Source organism: Schistocerca cancellata, chromosome 8, assembly GCF_023864275.1.
Source record: "Schistocerca cancellata isolate TAMUIC-IGC-003103 chromosome 8, iqSchCanc2.1, whole genome shotgun sequence".
Lineage (NCBI taxonomy): Eukaryota > Metazoa > Arthropoda > Insecta > Orthoptera > Acrididae > Schistocerca > Schistocerca cancellata.
In genome coordinates this window covers 531,195,940-531,212,105 of record NC_064633.1, presented here as the reverse complement: position 1 = coordinate 531,212,105, position 16,166 = coordinate 531,195,940, and the positions used below count along the sequence as shown (strand labels likewise).

The following is a 16,166-nucleotide window of genomic DNA, read 5'->3' as shown; positions in this document are numbered from 1 at the left end:
AAAATTATCTGTACAGTGTTAGCCACATCTTATGTTTAGTGCGCCATCATCTCTAAAAAGAGTTACGTATGTTTTGCTAGCATCTACGAATAATTATTTTGTATACGTCTTAAATTATCCTGTAAGAACGTAATTAAGTGCAGCAAACTTTTAGAAATGTTAAATATTGCTTTTTGTGAGTCTTCTATGGGTAAAACAAGGCTTTAAGTGCGATATAAACGTTTCGGAGAACGTCGTGAAGGCAATGAGGACGACGAGTGCCTTGGATGCCGCAGCACACCACAACCGATGAAATCGTGGGAAAAAATGAAACAAATGATTACGAAAGATTGCCGAAATACAATCAGAGAAATCGCTGGTGATGCTGGTAAATCAGTTGACTCATGTCACGAAATTTTTCGGATGTTTTGGGATTGAAACACGTGACGGGAAATTTCGTTCAAAAATTGTCGAAAATGGAACTAAAATAGCGGCAAATCGAAGTTCCTGGGAGTCCTGTAGATGAAACCAACAACGATGCAGAACTACTCAAACAGTTGACGATACATGTGGAAACTAAGGATCAATCGTCCGAGTGGAAGCATTCTGAATCACGGATAACGGACAAAGCTCGTTAAGTGCGGCCAAGGTCGCCTTCGCTATGTTCTTCAATTTTATTGACATGGCGAACCACGAGTTCCTTCCACAAGGTCACATGATGAATAAGTTGCAAGTTCAGTGCCGTTTGCTTCAACTCGATGGCACGCGTCCCAGTGCTATGAGGGTGGCCACTTGGAGAGCATATGGCGGACCGTCTCTTCTCGGCTATGGCTCACCTCTGTGAAGCTTAGTAGACGTAATGTGACCTCTCTCATCCGCATGAGGCTGGAACACGGGTTTTACCCCTCCGACATATACCAGTTGAAAGGCGTCTCTTCTGGACTGTATGGAGGTTGCGGATCTGAACCACGTCATATTGTCGTGTATCAAATACTCGGTCCCACAGGAGGTCTTCAACAAGAAACTGGTTGCGAGGTGCTACCCCCCCCCCCCCCTGAACAACTGCTTTACTTCAGACGTTCGATATATATTGGTAATCTATATATTAACTGTATAAAAGAGGCAAATACCCAGCTTTGACCTATAAAATGTGTGGATCTTGTCCTCTTATGGAAACAACGCCATTCGAAACTAGAACGTCTATTACTGTTTTAATTTTGCATTTAAAAAAATGGTTCAAATGGCTCTGAGCACTATGGGACTTAACTGCTGTGGTTATCAGTCCCCTAGAACTTAGAACTACTTAAACCTAACTAACCTAAGGACATCACCCACATCCATACCCGAGGCAGGATTCGAACCTGCGACCGTAGCCGTCGCGCGGTTCCAGACTGTAGGGCCTAGAACCGCTCGGCCACCCCGACCGGCAATTTTGCATTAAGAACTTACCTTTGTAAACGGTGCCGTTATTCAGCAGTGTATGTCATTTTCGTTTGGAACCGAACCGGTTCGAACCCTGGGTAGAACTCTGTATTTTTTAAAATTTGTATAACGAATTTATCTTTGTACCAGCTGATCAAAAACTCAGAATAAATTTGAAAACTGAATAAATCACGGAATAATGTAGATAGAGAGGTACAAATTGACACATGATTTGAATAGCATTAATTAGCATAACAAAGTAAGACAAAGCAAAGATGATATTCTTTACAGGAAATGCTCAATATGTCAACCATCATTCCTCAACAATAGCTGTAGTCGAGGAATAATGTTCTGAACAGCACTGTAAAGCATGTCCAGAGTTATGGTGAGGCATTGGCGTCGGATGTTGTCTTTCAGCATCCCTAGAGATGTCGGTCGATCACGATACACTTGTGACTTCAGGTAACCCCAAAGCCAATAATCGCACGGACTGAGGTCTGGGGACCTGGGAGGCCAAGCATGACGAAAGTGGCGGCTGAGCACACGATCATCACCAAACGACGCGCGCAAAAGATCTTTCATGCGTCTAGCGATATGAGGTGTTTTTTTTTTTTTTTGGTTCTAATAAAACCCCATGTCATTCCAAGCACGTGTGTCAATTTTTACTTCTCTATCTACATTATTCCGTGGTTTATTAAGTTTTCAAATTTATACTGATTTTTTGATCACCCGGTACTTTACATTCTCTCCATTTCCCTTCTGTGAAAATTGCGCTGGTGTTAACTTGGTACTGTGGTAACTACTGCTGGCTGCTTGGTGTTAGTCTTTTATGTATTTTAGGACTTATATTTATCCATCGAAATCTATTTATCATTCAACTGCGTAAATTACAATTCTGTTAATACGGAACTTGTATATAGATTGTTGGCTGTATGGTCTTTGCTGCCCAAAGTCAAAATAAATAAATAAATAAATAATACAGTCTGCGTGAAGCAATGCGGAAAATAGACCCGAATTCGTTGCGAAACAATTCATGGTTTTTACAGAAAAATAATAGACCTACTCACCACACTTCATTGCTTCTTCGTGAATTTGTGGCCAAAATCAATACTGTAATGATGCTGCAGCCTCGACATTCGACAGGCATGGCCCTGTGCGACTTTTTCCGTTTCGAAAAGTAATGGAAATCTTTTAGGACCATCTTTGTACAAGCATAAGTGAGATTAAAAACGCATCACTGAGAGAGCTAAAAGATATCTCAAAAAAGTGCCAGCACTGTTTCAGGAATTGGAGACAGCGCTGTCATAAGTGTATAACACTTAATAGGGATTATTTCGAAGGGAATAACATTGCTGTATACTAATAAACAAAATTCGTGTCATTACATGCAGACAACCGGTACAGTTAACAAGGATGCACACGGAAGGTACACAGGGTGTTAAAAAATTTCCATTACTTCGATAGAGGGCAGTATGGATCCGAACAAGAGAAGAATGACCGGTAAATATGGGATTTAAAACCCTTACCTCAACAGCTACGAGCACTTGTTTGTCTTCGGTTTGGCGAAAAACATCCCTTCTACTGCAAGCTCTTTGCTATTAGAACGATCTACAGAGTGCAGTAAACAAATGATGAAACATTATTTTGTTCCTGTGAAACATCATAACTTCTAAAGTAATCTGTTTGTTAGTACATGTGACCTGTACTTGCGAGCCATCAGTAAGGAAGGTGTTCGACACGGTATCCATTCATAACAAGCTATGCTTCTGTCTGACGTCTTAGAGAATCACGCACTCTCTAAAAAACTCCAGAATGGCTACCGATGCACTGCCGGACATTTACGACGCTTTCTTGTAGTGATTGTACATTATTAATGGGGCTTCTTCATCTACATCTACATTGTTACTCTTCAGTTGACTATTAAGTGCCTGGCAGAAGGTTTATCGAACTACCTTCAAGCCGTTTCTCTGCCGCTCCATTCTTGAACAGCGCGTGGGAAAGGAGAACACTTAAATTTTTCCGTGCGAGCTCTCTTATTTTATTACAATGATCGCATCTGCCTATGTAGGTGGGCGCCAACAATATATTTTCGCATTCAGACCCCCCCCCCCCCCCTCCTGCGGGTCCGGGGGTTAGAATAGCACCAATGAATTCCTGCCTGTCGTGAGAGGCGACTAAAAGGTGTATCACACTTTTCGGCCTTGTAAGTTCAGGTTCCATTTTATGGTTTGATCTATCTCTTTCCAAATTCTTACAGAAGTGCGGCCCCAGTGGGGAAGGTCGCCTTACGTGGTCCCCAGTTATCCATAGTGCTATGAGATTCGATTTCCTGAACCTCTTCTCGTCATGGCTTTGCATCTTCACCTGCGGTTCAACTATTTGGGCGAGGTCACTTTCCGGGGTACGTCATCTTCTTTCGTTGTCTCCTGTCCTCTTTCGCCCCATGACATTACTGGATTTCTCTGCGCCCAATATCCAGCACGGTAGCCAGTCCGTTGTGGTGGGGCCGTCATGTACCCATTTGTTGGTAGCCCCCTGACAACACAGGGATCGCACTGCTGATGGCTGACCTGTACACTCACCACGTATACCGAGGAGTAGATACCTGTCTTCCTGGGGCATCAGGACTCCCGGCAGCGGCCATCACGCCAGGTGGCCTTTGCTGTGGCTGGGCGACGCCCCTGATCGGAGTGGGTGGTATCAGGGCGGATGACCCGCAATGAAGCAGAGTAGGTCATCTTTTGCTGGGGATCGAATGGCCCCAGCAGTCTCTAAGAAAGGAAAGGTTGATTTCAATGCTAACAGGTATGACCCTAAATCGTTCCCCTCTCTATCAACACCTTGGGAGGAACGTAGGGCTTCAGAGAGACAGGATCCGTATTCGGTACTCCTTTCTGGAAACGAAGACTGTTTTTTGTTGAGTACCTGGAGGATAAGTTTGAAGAAGTGACAGCGCTGTCCAAAATGCGAAATGGGTCGGTTCTGATTCAGACACCATCCTCAACGCAGTCACGAGCATTACTCGCCTGTGACAAGCTGGGTGATATTCCTGTTTCGGTAACTCCCCACAAAAGCCTCAATATGGTCCAGAGAATTATTTCCCATCGCGACCACCTGTTACAGTCCGATGACGAGCTACGTGCCAATTTAAAATGGTAGGGTGTTCATTTCGTCCGGCACTTTCACAGGGAAGCCAAAGACAATAGGGTTGCCACCGGTGCCTTCATCTTGGCCTTTGAGGGTGATTCATTACTTGAAAAGGTCTAGATGATGGTGTACTGATGTGATGTCAAACCCTATGTCCCTCCCCCTATTCTGTGCTTTAAATGCTGGATATTTGGGCACATGTCTTCCTGGTGCCCTTCCAGCGCCACATGTAGAGACTGCGGACGTTCGCTGCATCCAAATAGTCCCTGTGTGCCTCCTCCCACCCGTGTGAACCGTGGACAGAATCACTCCCCCTGCTCGCCAGACTGCCCAGTACTCCAAAAGGAGCAGAAAATTATGGAGTAAAAGAGTCTGGGCAGGCTGTCTTACCATGAGGCTAAAAAAAATGGTTTAAATGGCTCTGAGCACTGTGGGACTTAACATCTGAGGTCATCAGTCCCCTAGACTTAGAACCACTTAAACCTAACTAACCGAAGGACATCACACACATCCATGCCCGAGGCAGGATTCGAACCTGCGACCGTAGCAGCAGCATTGTTTCAGACTGAAGCGCCTAGAATCGCTCGGCCACAGCAGCCGGCATGAGGCTAAAATCAAATACAGGGTGGCGCACGAAATGTGTTACCATTTTGTTTTTGAATATAAACTTTGTCAATACAATCTGAAAGAACATATACTACAATCAAGAGCCGTCCATGGAGATTTGTTCTAACTCAGCACATGCTTAATATGTCCACCATTTCGTTTCCTAACTTCCTTCAAACGAACATTGAATTTAGTGATTATCCTACGGCACATGTCTTCCGTAATTTCACTGCAAGCTTGAAGAATAAGTCTTCTGAGCTCCATTAAATCACGTGGACGTTTCGGGAAAATTTTTTCCTTTATGTACCCCCAAAGAAAAAGTCACATGGATTGAGGTCTGGACTATTGGGAGGGGGGCCAATTTTGTCCGTCATTGAAGCGACCTGGAAACCTGAGTGAAATGATCCGCATGTCGAAATGCTCGTGTAAAACCTCCAACACAGTGTTTGCAGTATGTGGCCTTGCTCCATCTTGCATGAACCACTGCTTGTAGAAGGGCAAGGAGGGAGCAAAAAGCTGTGGAATGAAGCTATTGCGAAGCATGCTCAAATAACGCTCGCTGTTCACAGTTTCTTCAAAGAAAAAGGGTCCAATAAGTCCGTGACTGGAAATTGCTGCCCACGCTGTAATCCTCGGAGCATAATGTTGTCGCTCATGAAGCACTTGTGGATTTTCAGTGGCCCAAAAGCGTACATTTTGTTTGTTAACCGCACCGTCTAAATGAAAAGACGCCTCGTCTGAAAACCAAACTTTGTTGAGTGTTACTTCCCTATCCTCCGCCCACTGAGTAAACAGAAGTCTCTGCTGCTTGTGTTCTTCAGTGAGCTTCTGTGCACAGGTCTTCTTGTATGGGTACATATGGAGGTCACTTTTAAGAATGCGTTGAACGGAGCGTCTGGATATTCCCAGTTGCACTGCTGCCTTTCTTCACGATTTCCCGGGACTTCTCTGTACAGCAACTCGTACCGCTTCAATATTCTCCGGCAAACAAACAGGCTTAGGCCGAGGCCGCTTCGCTTCCAATACTGTTCCTTCCTGTACAAATTTATCGTACAGCCTGTGGATGGTATTCTGGCAAGGGACCCATCATGTGTTAAACTATTGTCGAAAACGCCTCTGAGTCAAAACAAGGCTTTTCGTTTCATGAAAAAGTAACATAATTACCGATCGTTGCTATGTCGTCAGTCTTCCATTGTCAGCCATTGCTGCTTACTAGTCTCCTAGCGGCAGTATCATGAATTACACGTCATTTCGTAACTCTTTTGTTTTTCCAAGCTCTGCTGGTACTGCTGTAGAGATCCCAGCGGTATATCTAATGTGCGTCGTAAATTGTGAAAGAAACAGTTGGTAACACATTTCGTGCGCCACCCTGTATGAAAGACTTAACCCTGTTCCCATGCTATCTTCTTATGCTGCCGCCATGATGGCGTCGCCATCGATGACGCCGTTACACCCATAATCTCAGGTTACTCCAGTGGGCTCTCAGGGCCAGCTACCTTCCTCCCCTCTCTCGGCTGGGGGCACGTCTTCTTCCGTTGCACCCATAGCTTCTACTTTGGGAACATCGCACCCCCAAAATGCTAGGGACGTCGGCCCCCTCCCCCCCCCCCCCCAGCCAGAGAAGCAATGGCCCCCTCCTCTTACGCAGAAGAGGTCCCTTGGGACTCTACCTTCCATGGTCCCCCCCCCCCCTTCCCCCCAGTGGTCCAGTGGACAAAAGCCAGTGGTGAAAAGACCCACTGGCTGCTGGTAAAAGGGTTTCAAGATCTTCCTCTGTCGCTGTAGCGACTTCCGAGAAGCCCTCCTAGTAAACCCCTAAGGAGAAGCGAGAGGGCAAAATTTCAAAGAAGTCCACTAAGAAACGGGAGCTTCCAGTGTCCCATACACCAGTACTCCCCCACGACTCTGTGTCTGAGGATGAGGTGGAGATTCTGGGAAGCCCTGATGACCTGGACCTTGCTGACACCTCGGATGCCATGTTACTGGATGCCAACACTCAACCAGTGGCGACAGGTTATACTGCGGCCTAATTTGCCTCCTTGGTCACTCCATGTATCCCCAGATGACAGAAAGCGTCATTTTCCAGTGGAACTGCGGCGGTTTTTTCTTCCACCTGGCTGAGTTATACCAACTTTTAAGCAGTATCCCAGCTTTTTGCATTGTCCTTCAAGAGACCTGGTTTCCGACAATGCAGAGCCCTACCCTTCGTTGCTATTGGAGGGTACTGCAAAAACCATCCTGCCTATGACAGACTGTCAGGTGGAGTATGTATTTTCGGCCTTACATCTGTCTGTAGCGAACATGAGCCTCTTCATACACCTTCAGAAGCTGTGGTTGTGAGGGTGAGGACAACACAGGAAATTACCATCTGTAACATCTACCTCCATCCAGATGGTGAAGCACCACCCCATGTTTTGGCTGCACTCATTTCACAACTCCCCCCACCTTTTCTCCCTCTGGGTGATTTTAACACCTATAACCCTTTGTCAGGTGGAGCCAAGGTCAATGGCCATGGCAAAGATGTTGAGGACCTACTCACTCACCTTGACCTTTGCCTCCTCAATACAGGTGCCCCCACACATTTCAGTGTGGCACATGGCGCATATTCAGCCATTGATCTCTCTGTTTGCAGTCCTGGCCTTCTCCCATCTATCCACTGCAAAGCACATGACGACTTGGGTGGTAGTGACTACTTCCCCATCTTCCTGTCACTCCCCTGGCGTCACGCCCACGGCTGCTTACCGAGATGAGCTTTAACCAAGGCAGATTGGGAAGCCTTCACCACTGCTGTCACGGTCGAGTCTCCCCCATATGGGTCCATTGATGTGGTGGTTGAGTAGGTCACTACAACGATAGTTTCTGCGGCGGAAAACGCGATCCTTTCTTCCTGAGAGTGCACCCAGCGAAAGACAGTACCTTGGTGGTCGCCGAAATTGCTATCGCCATTAAAGAGCGTAGGTGGGCTCTACAGCGACATAAGCGGCACCCTTCCCTGGATAACCTGATAGCTTTTAAATGGCTCTGTGTCCGCGTTCGCCAGCTTATAGAAAGACGGATACAGGAGTGTTGGGAGAGGTACTTCTCGACCGTTAGGTGCCATACGTCACCTTCTCAAGTCTGGACGAAGATCAGACGTGTTTTTGGTTACCAGACCCCAACAGGTGTCCCTGGCATTAACATCAATGATGTGTTATCTAGTGACGCAAACACGATTGCCGTGCACTTTGCTGAAAACTATTCTCGAGCCCCTGCATCGGATAATTACCCCCCAGCCTTTCGCACCCTCAAATGGTGAATGGAAAGGAACGTCCTCTCGTTCACTACATGCCACAGTGAAACCTATAACGCCCCATTTACAGGTTTAGAGCTCCTCAGCGCCCTTGCACATTGTCCCAACACAGCTCCTAGGCCGGATCGGATCCACAGTCAGATGATAAACATCTCTCGTCCGACTACAAGCGAATCTCCTCTTCATCTTCACCTGGATGTGGTGCGATGGCGTCTTTCCATTGCAATGGCGGGAGAGCACCATGTGGACAGCTATCGACCCATCAGCCTCACCAACGTTCTTTGTTTACGGTGTGTCAGCAGTTGGGTTGGGTCCTGGAGTCATGTGGCCTACTGGCTCCATACCAGGCAAATTCCGCCAGGGTCGCTCTACCACTGATAGTCTCGTGTCCTTCAAGTCTGCCATCCGAACAGCCTTTTCCAGACACCAGCACCTCATTGCTGTCTTTTTTGATTTACAGAAATCTTACGACACGACCTGGCGACATTATATAAGTGGGGTCTCTGGGGCCTGCTCCCGATTTTTATCAAAACCTTCCTGTCACTCCGTATTTACCAAGTTGGTGCCTCCCATAGTTCCCCCCATATCCAGGAGAATGGGGACCTGCAGGGCTCTGTATTGAGTGTATTTCTATTTTTAGTGGCCATTAACATTCTAGCAGCAGCTGTAGGGCCGTCCGTCTCACCTTCTCTGTATGGAGACGACTTCTGCATCTCGTACTGCTCCACCAGTACTGGTGTTGCTGAGCGGCAGCTATAGGGAGCCATCCGCAAGGCGCAGTCACGGGCTCTGTCCCACTGCTTCCAGTTTTCAGCTGCAAAGTCGTATGTCATGCACATCTGTCGGCGAGGTACCGTTCATCCAGAATCATAACTTAATCTTAATGATGATCCACTCACTGTAGTGGAGACATTTCGATTCTTAGGACTGGTTTTCGACGCCTGATTGACTTGGCTTCCTCACTTTCGTCGGCTTAAGCGTAAGTGCTGGCAGCACTTCAATGCCTGGTCCCAGGAGAGGTTCGAGTCTTCCTTCGGGTATGAGTGTGTGTGTGTTTGTCCTTAGGATAATTTAGGTTAAGTAGTGTGTAAGCTTAGGGACTGATGACCTTAGCAGTTGAGTCCCATAAGATTTCACATATTTCACACACTTCAATGCCCTCCGCTGCCTGAGCAACACCAACTGGGGTGCAGATCGCTCTACGCTGTTGCAGCTCTACAGAGCCCTTGTTCAATCCCGCCTTGACTATGGGACTCTGGTTTATGGTTCGGCGGCGCCCTCGACGTTGCGTTCACTCGACTCAGTGCACTACTGTGGCATTCGAATGGCAGTGAGAGCTTTTAGGACGAGTCCGGTGACGAGCGTCCTGGTGGAGGCTGGAGTCCCTACATTGAAGGTCAGGCGTGCACAACTGCTGGCCAGTTACGTTGTACGCATTCGTAGTTTGCCTGAGTATCCAAATTACCATCTTCTTTTCCCACCCATGGCAGTTTATCTACCACATCGGCGGCCCAGATCACGACTCAAGATTGCGGTTCGTGTCCGATTTCTTCTGTCTGAAGTGGAGTCCTTGCCTTTACCACCTATACTCGAAGTCTATTCACGTACACCTCCATGGTGTACACCTAGGCCGAAGCTTCGCCTGGACCTTTAGAATGGCCCTAAGGACTCAGTTACCGCCGCATCTCTCCACTTCCTCTCCATTCTTGACTTGTACCGGGGCCATGAAGTGGTTTACACCGATGGCTCGATGGCTTCGCGTATGTTCATGGAGGACATGTTGAACAGCACTCCTTGCCAGATGGCTGCAGAGCTGGTGGCCATTTCTCGAGCTCTTGAGCTCATCCGCTCATGCCCTGGCGAGTCGTTTCTTGCCTGTCCTGACCCCTTGAGCACCCTACAAGCTATCGGCCAGTGCTACCCCCGCCATCCTTCGGTAGCAAACATCCAGGAGTCCATCTATGCCCTAGAACTGCCCAGTCGTTCTGTGGTGTTTGTGTTTACCCCAGGCCACGTCGGAATCCCAGGAAATGAACTTCCCGACAGGCTGGCCGAACAGGCTACATGGAAACCGCTTCTGGAGATCGGCATCCCTGTAACTGACCTGCGATCGTTAATACGCCGCAAGGTTTTTCAGCTTTGGGAGACAGAATAGCATAATCTCAGTACACACAAAAAGCTGCGTGCCATTAAGGAGACTATGAATGTGTGGAAGTCCTCCACTGCTACGGTCGCAGGTTCGAATCCTGCCTCGGGCATGGATGTGTGTGATGTCCTTAGGTTAGTTAGGTTTAAGTAGTTCTACGTTCTAGGGAATTGATGACCGCAGATGTTAAGTCCCATAGTGCTCAGAGCCATTTGAAGTCCTCCATGTGGCCCTCTCACAGGGACTCTGTGGTTCTCTGCCAGCTCTGCATTGTCCAAACGTGGATAACACACGGTTACCTCCTCTGTTGTGAGGACCGACCTCGGTGTCGCTGTGGCTCACAAATGATGGTTATCCACCTCTTGCTGGACTGCCCACTTTTAGCCACTCTGCAGCGGACTTCAACTTTCCCAGCACCCTAACTTCGGTGTTGGGCGCCAATGCCTCAACAGCAGCGTTAGTTTTACGTTTTATTGGTGAGGGGGATTTTTATCGTACCATGTAAGGGTGGACATTTGGCCTTCTCTCAGAGGCCTCCACCCTCCCTCCATTTTAACTCTCTGTCGCCCTTTCTTTGCATTTGTTTGTCCTAGTGTTCGCCCTTTCCCTTAAAGTGTTCATGGTGCCTTGTCTTCTGGGTTGGACATTTTATTGTGTTGCAGAGTGGCTGGCTCATCCTCTTTTATTCTTGTGATCAGCCAGCTCTATGGTTTTAATACCTTCTTCTCCTTTTTCTTGTGGCATACGTTTTCCCCGTTGTTTGTTCGTTCCATTCGTTTTCTTTTGAGGTGTGGTCCCGCATTCCATTTCCTTTCCCAAACGCACTTTGGGTGTTGTTTTACTCTGAGCACTGTTTTCATCAGGAAAAAGGGACTGATGACCCTGTAGTTTGGTCCGTTCATACCTCAAACCAACCAACCAACCAACCATCGCATTTAGGGGAGAATGTTGGCGATTGAAATTTCATGACAAGGGCCTGCTACGACGAAAAGCGCCATTGTTTAAAAATGGCCACACCAAATCCTGTATCGTCTACGTGACACTCTCTCCCCTATTTCTCGATAATACAAAACGTGTTGCCATTCTTTGAACTTTCTCGATGTACTCCGTTAATCCTATCTGGTAAGGATCCCACACCGTCAATCATTACTCCAAAAGAGGGACGACAAGAATAGTGTAAGCAGTCTCTTTAGTACAACTGTTCCATCTTCTGAGTGTTCTGCGAACGCAGTCTTAGGTTTGTCTTCCCCACAAAATTATCTATGTGATCGGTCCAATTTAAGTTATTTACAGTTGTAATCCCTAAGCATTTAGATGAACTTTATGATTTAAGCTGCAACCGACATTTAATGGATTTCTTTTAGTACTCTTGTGGATAACTTTACACTTTCCATTATTTAGCCTCAATTCCCACTTCTCGTACCATACTAATATATTGTATGAATCATTTTGCAATTGGTTTTGATCATCAGATGAGTTTACGAGACGGTAAACGACAGCATCATGTGCAAAGGATCTAAGAGGGCTTCTCAGATTGTCTCGTACATCGTTTATATGGGTCAGGAACAGCTGAAGGCCTATAAGACTTCGTTTGGGAACTCCAGGTCTGTTTTACTCAACTAATTTTTGTCAGTTACTACGAACTGCAACCTTTCTGTCAGGAAATCGCGGGTCTGTTCGCCCAACTGAGACGATATTACGCAGGCACGCAATCCGATTAGGAGTCGCTTGTGTGGAACGGTGTCAAAAACCTTCTGGAAATCTAAAAATATGGAATCAATTTGAGATCCCCTGTCGATAGCACTCATTACTTAATGTGAATAAAGAGGTAGCTGTGTATGTCAAGAACAATATTTTCTGAATCCATATTGGCTATTTGTCAATAAATCGTTATCTTCGATGTAACTCGTAATGTTCGAACACAGTATATGTTTCCAAATCCTACTCCAAATCGACGTTAGCGGTATGGGTCTGTAATTCAGTGGATTACTCCTACTGCTTTTCTTGAGTGATGGTGTGACCAGTGCGACTTTCCAGTCTTTAGATACGGATCTTTCGTCGAGCGAGCGGTTGTATAAGATTGCTAACTATGCACCTACTGTATCAGCATACTCTGAAAGAAAACCCACTTGTATACTATCTGGACCGGAGGTCTTTTCTTTATCAAGTGCATACATCGAAGATTTCAAGTGTCCAAAACCATAAATCCAAGGGGAAATGAGCTGGCCAAGGCACTGCACCTGTTCATTAAAAGTATGTGTGAGGTTTTCTTGGACATTCCAGAGAAATTGGTCTGGTCAGCCATCGTGCATGAAGTACATCCCCAGCGGCTGTTGGAATGACATCTGCTGTAGCAGAACAAACTACTCGTTTCATCGTAACTGACAATATCTTGTACCAGTCAACCTCTTTCGTAATGCCTAAGGTGCTATTAGTTTATCGTCTATAATGCTTGCCCATACAATGATTGAAAATCGATGCTAATCCTTTTGGTTCGTCAACTACGTGTGGATTTGCATAAACCCGCACATGTTGCTTATGAAAACTGACAATCCCATGTCGCATGAAAGCGGCCTCGTGTGTGAACATTATCTTTGTTATTAAAAGAAGATCGACACCACATCCTTGCAACAGCCATTAGCAGAAGTGCATTCCGGCAGGCTGTTCTTCTGGCTGAAGGGCTTGGACACGCCGTACACGTTATGTATAGTGGATGACTGACGCCCAAACTCTGCGTACTCCAGTTCCAGGATCACATTCCAGTCGTTCCAATATTGGCCCTCCATAACAGGAGTCCGAATGGTGTGAGGTCTGACACAACGCACCGTTGTTGGAGGTACGGACCCAGAGTCTGCTACTCGCTGGAAAAGTCGGCTGAATAACTATCCAGACGGTACCCTACGTCCTGAATATTTTTGAGCACACAGGACACGGGCTCGGCGCATGTTTCCAGTCGCCATTTCCCGTGTGGTATAATAGGGGTCTGTTACGCTGATAATTGCAAAGATAAACCTATAAAGTAAAAGCATTTCGCAAACTTATCAGAACACAACTTAGTTCGATTAGAACTAACGGATGAGCTGCATTTACTCAGAAGCGTGAATATGATTTGCCGTAACAACGCTGACAGATGATCATTACAGGCTATATCCATGGACAATAACGGAGGGCCGGCCGGGGTGTCCGAGAGGTTTTAGGCACTACAGTCTGGAACCGCGCGACCGCTACGTCGCAGGTTCGAATCCTGCCTCGGGCATGGATGTGTGTGATGTCCTTAGGTTAGTTAGGTTTAAGTAGCTCTAAGTCTAGGGGACTGATGACCTCAGAAGGTAAGTCCCATAGTGCTCAGAGCCAATAACGGAGGAATGCGTCCTCATCTCTTTACTGCGTTCTGTAGTAGGCATGGTGGAAAACCAACCAGTTAAAACCGATAACGGTAATTTGCTTCTGAATAATCAGAATTTTTCGGTATTTGCTTGGCCTCGGTTGGTTATAACAGGTGTTTTTTTATTTCTGCTAATAACCGAGTAAAAATCCAAAATATCACTTAACTGTAGCAACGTTGCTAAAATTGTTCGTTTTCAAATAGCCTAAACTTTTTTTTTAAAAAAAAGGAGTAACTTTCGTTTGTAAAATTTGCATTGCTTTGAAATATTGCGTCATTATAGAAAATGGGAAAAGCGATCAGTGCTATTTTAATAACAATACCGGCAGAAACAAGCAACAAACACATGTCATAAGAAGTGGTACAGCATTGCACAGACATTGATGAGCCTAGTACCCTGCCTCGTGGCTAAGGCACACGTGTATGGGCACTGCACATGACTTCCCCCTACCTGGTCTATGCGGGAGTTTCTCGCTGTCGCCGCCGGACATCTCTTGTATTGATGAAAGTGACGTTGCAATCAAGTACAGTGCTTTATTTGCTGTAGAAGATTACAGATTTTTCTGCCATTTCTGTGAAATACGAGTAATAACAGAAAGGAAATCACGGTAACAATAACAAACTGAAAATTTAACAAGAATTAATTCATAGTAGACAATAAAAACAGAAAGCATCTGTCCTGGTGCCTGTGCTTACATAACATACTTCTGTTTGCTTGTAGCCCTTGAAAACGGACAAATTAACACGAAAGAAGGAGTTCTTCAACCTCACTTTTCCCCCATAAAGCACTGGCCATTCGTAATGCTCAAATAGTAGTATGGCCCCGATTACAACATGAGTTTTGAGCAGAGTTTTAAAATATTAGAACCAATAGAATAGGGTGACTTTCGTAGTATTCAACCACTTCCCTCTTTTCGATAAAAGTAGCGAACGGTGGAAAAACTAAGTTATCTTTTATTTGCCTATTTAATTTAATATTTTGGGTCTGTGTATCTTCAAAGTCAGTCAAAAACATTCAATCTCTATTCGATTTCTAAGTTTATTACAGAAAATAATAGGAGTATAAACCAACAAATCGGTTTCTTCAGAAACGGGTAATTTTGAGCGGCTTTAACAGTCAGATTAAACTGGTGCGGCAAAAAACCGACATAGTCGGATAACAGTTGTTTCGTAAATAACTGCCATCCCTATTCTGTAGGCCGTTCATAATAACAAAAACCGTGCAGCAGAAGATATACATTTCACAGTAGCGAGGATGAACAATTGTTTTTAGAATGCGATTTTCAAATGGCTCTGAGCACTATGGGACTTAACATCTGAGGTCATCAGTCCCCTAGAACTTAAAACTACTTAAACCTAACTAACCTAAGGACACCACACACATCCATGCCCGAAGCAGGATTCGAACCTGCGACCGTAGCGGTCGCGCGGTTCCAGACTGAAGCGCCTAGAACCGCTCGGCCACACCGGCCGGCAATGCGATTTTCACTCTGCAGCGGAGTGTGCGCTGATATGAAACTTCCTGACAGATTAAAACTGTGTGCCAACCGAGACTCGAACTCGGGACCTTTGCCTTTCGCGGGCAAGTGCTCTACCAACTGAGCTACCCAAGCACGATTCACGCCCCGTCCTCACAGCCTCACTTCTACCAGTACCTCGTCTCCTACCTTCCAAACTTTACAGAAGCTCTCCTGCGAACCTTGCAGAACTAGCTCTCCTGAAAGAAAGGAGATTGCGGAGACTGGGCTTAGCCACAGCCTGGCGGTTGTTTCCAGTTGGTAGAGCACTTGCCCGCGAAAGGCAAAGGTCCCGAGTTCGAGTCTCGGCCTGGCACACAGTTTTAATCTGTCAGGAAGTTTCATATCAGCGCACACTCCGCTGCAGAGTGAAAATCTTATTCTGGAAACAACCCCAAGGTTGTGGCTAAGCCATGTCTCCGCAATATCCTTTCTTTTAGGAGTGCTAGTTCTGCAAGGTTCGAAGGAGAGCTTCTGTAAAGTTTGGAAGGTAGGAGACGAGGTACTGGTAGAAGTGAGGCTTTGAGGACGGGGGAGTCGTGCTTGGGTAGCTCAGTTGGTAGAGCACTTGCCCGCGTAAGGCAAAGGTCCCGAGTTCGAGTCTCGGCCTGGTACACAGTTTTAATCTGTCAGAAAGTTTCAATTGTTTTTAGCTCTGAAGGTACGCATTTTACA

At 46.2% G+C, this 16,166-nt stretch overlaps 1 protein-coding gene and 1 non-coding gene across 2 annotated transcripts in view; both read left to right on the top strand.

Annotated features, from left to right (window-relative positions):
• LOC126095668 (feline leukemia virus subgroup C receptor-related protein 2-like) overlaps positions 1-16,166 on the top strand; it is a 241,436-nt gene that overhangs the window by 153,649 nt on the left and 71,621 nt on the right. The gene's annotated exons all lie outside the window — the stretch shown is intronic.
• Positions 16,032-16,106, top strand: Trnat-cgu (transfer RNA threonine (anticodon CGU)). Its single transcript has one exon. It is a non-coding gene; the product is annotated as a tRNA-Thr (tRNA).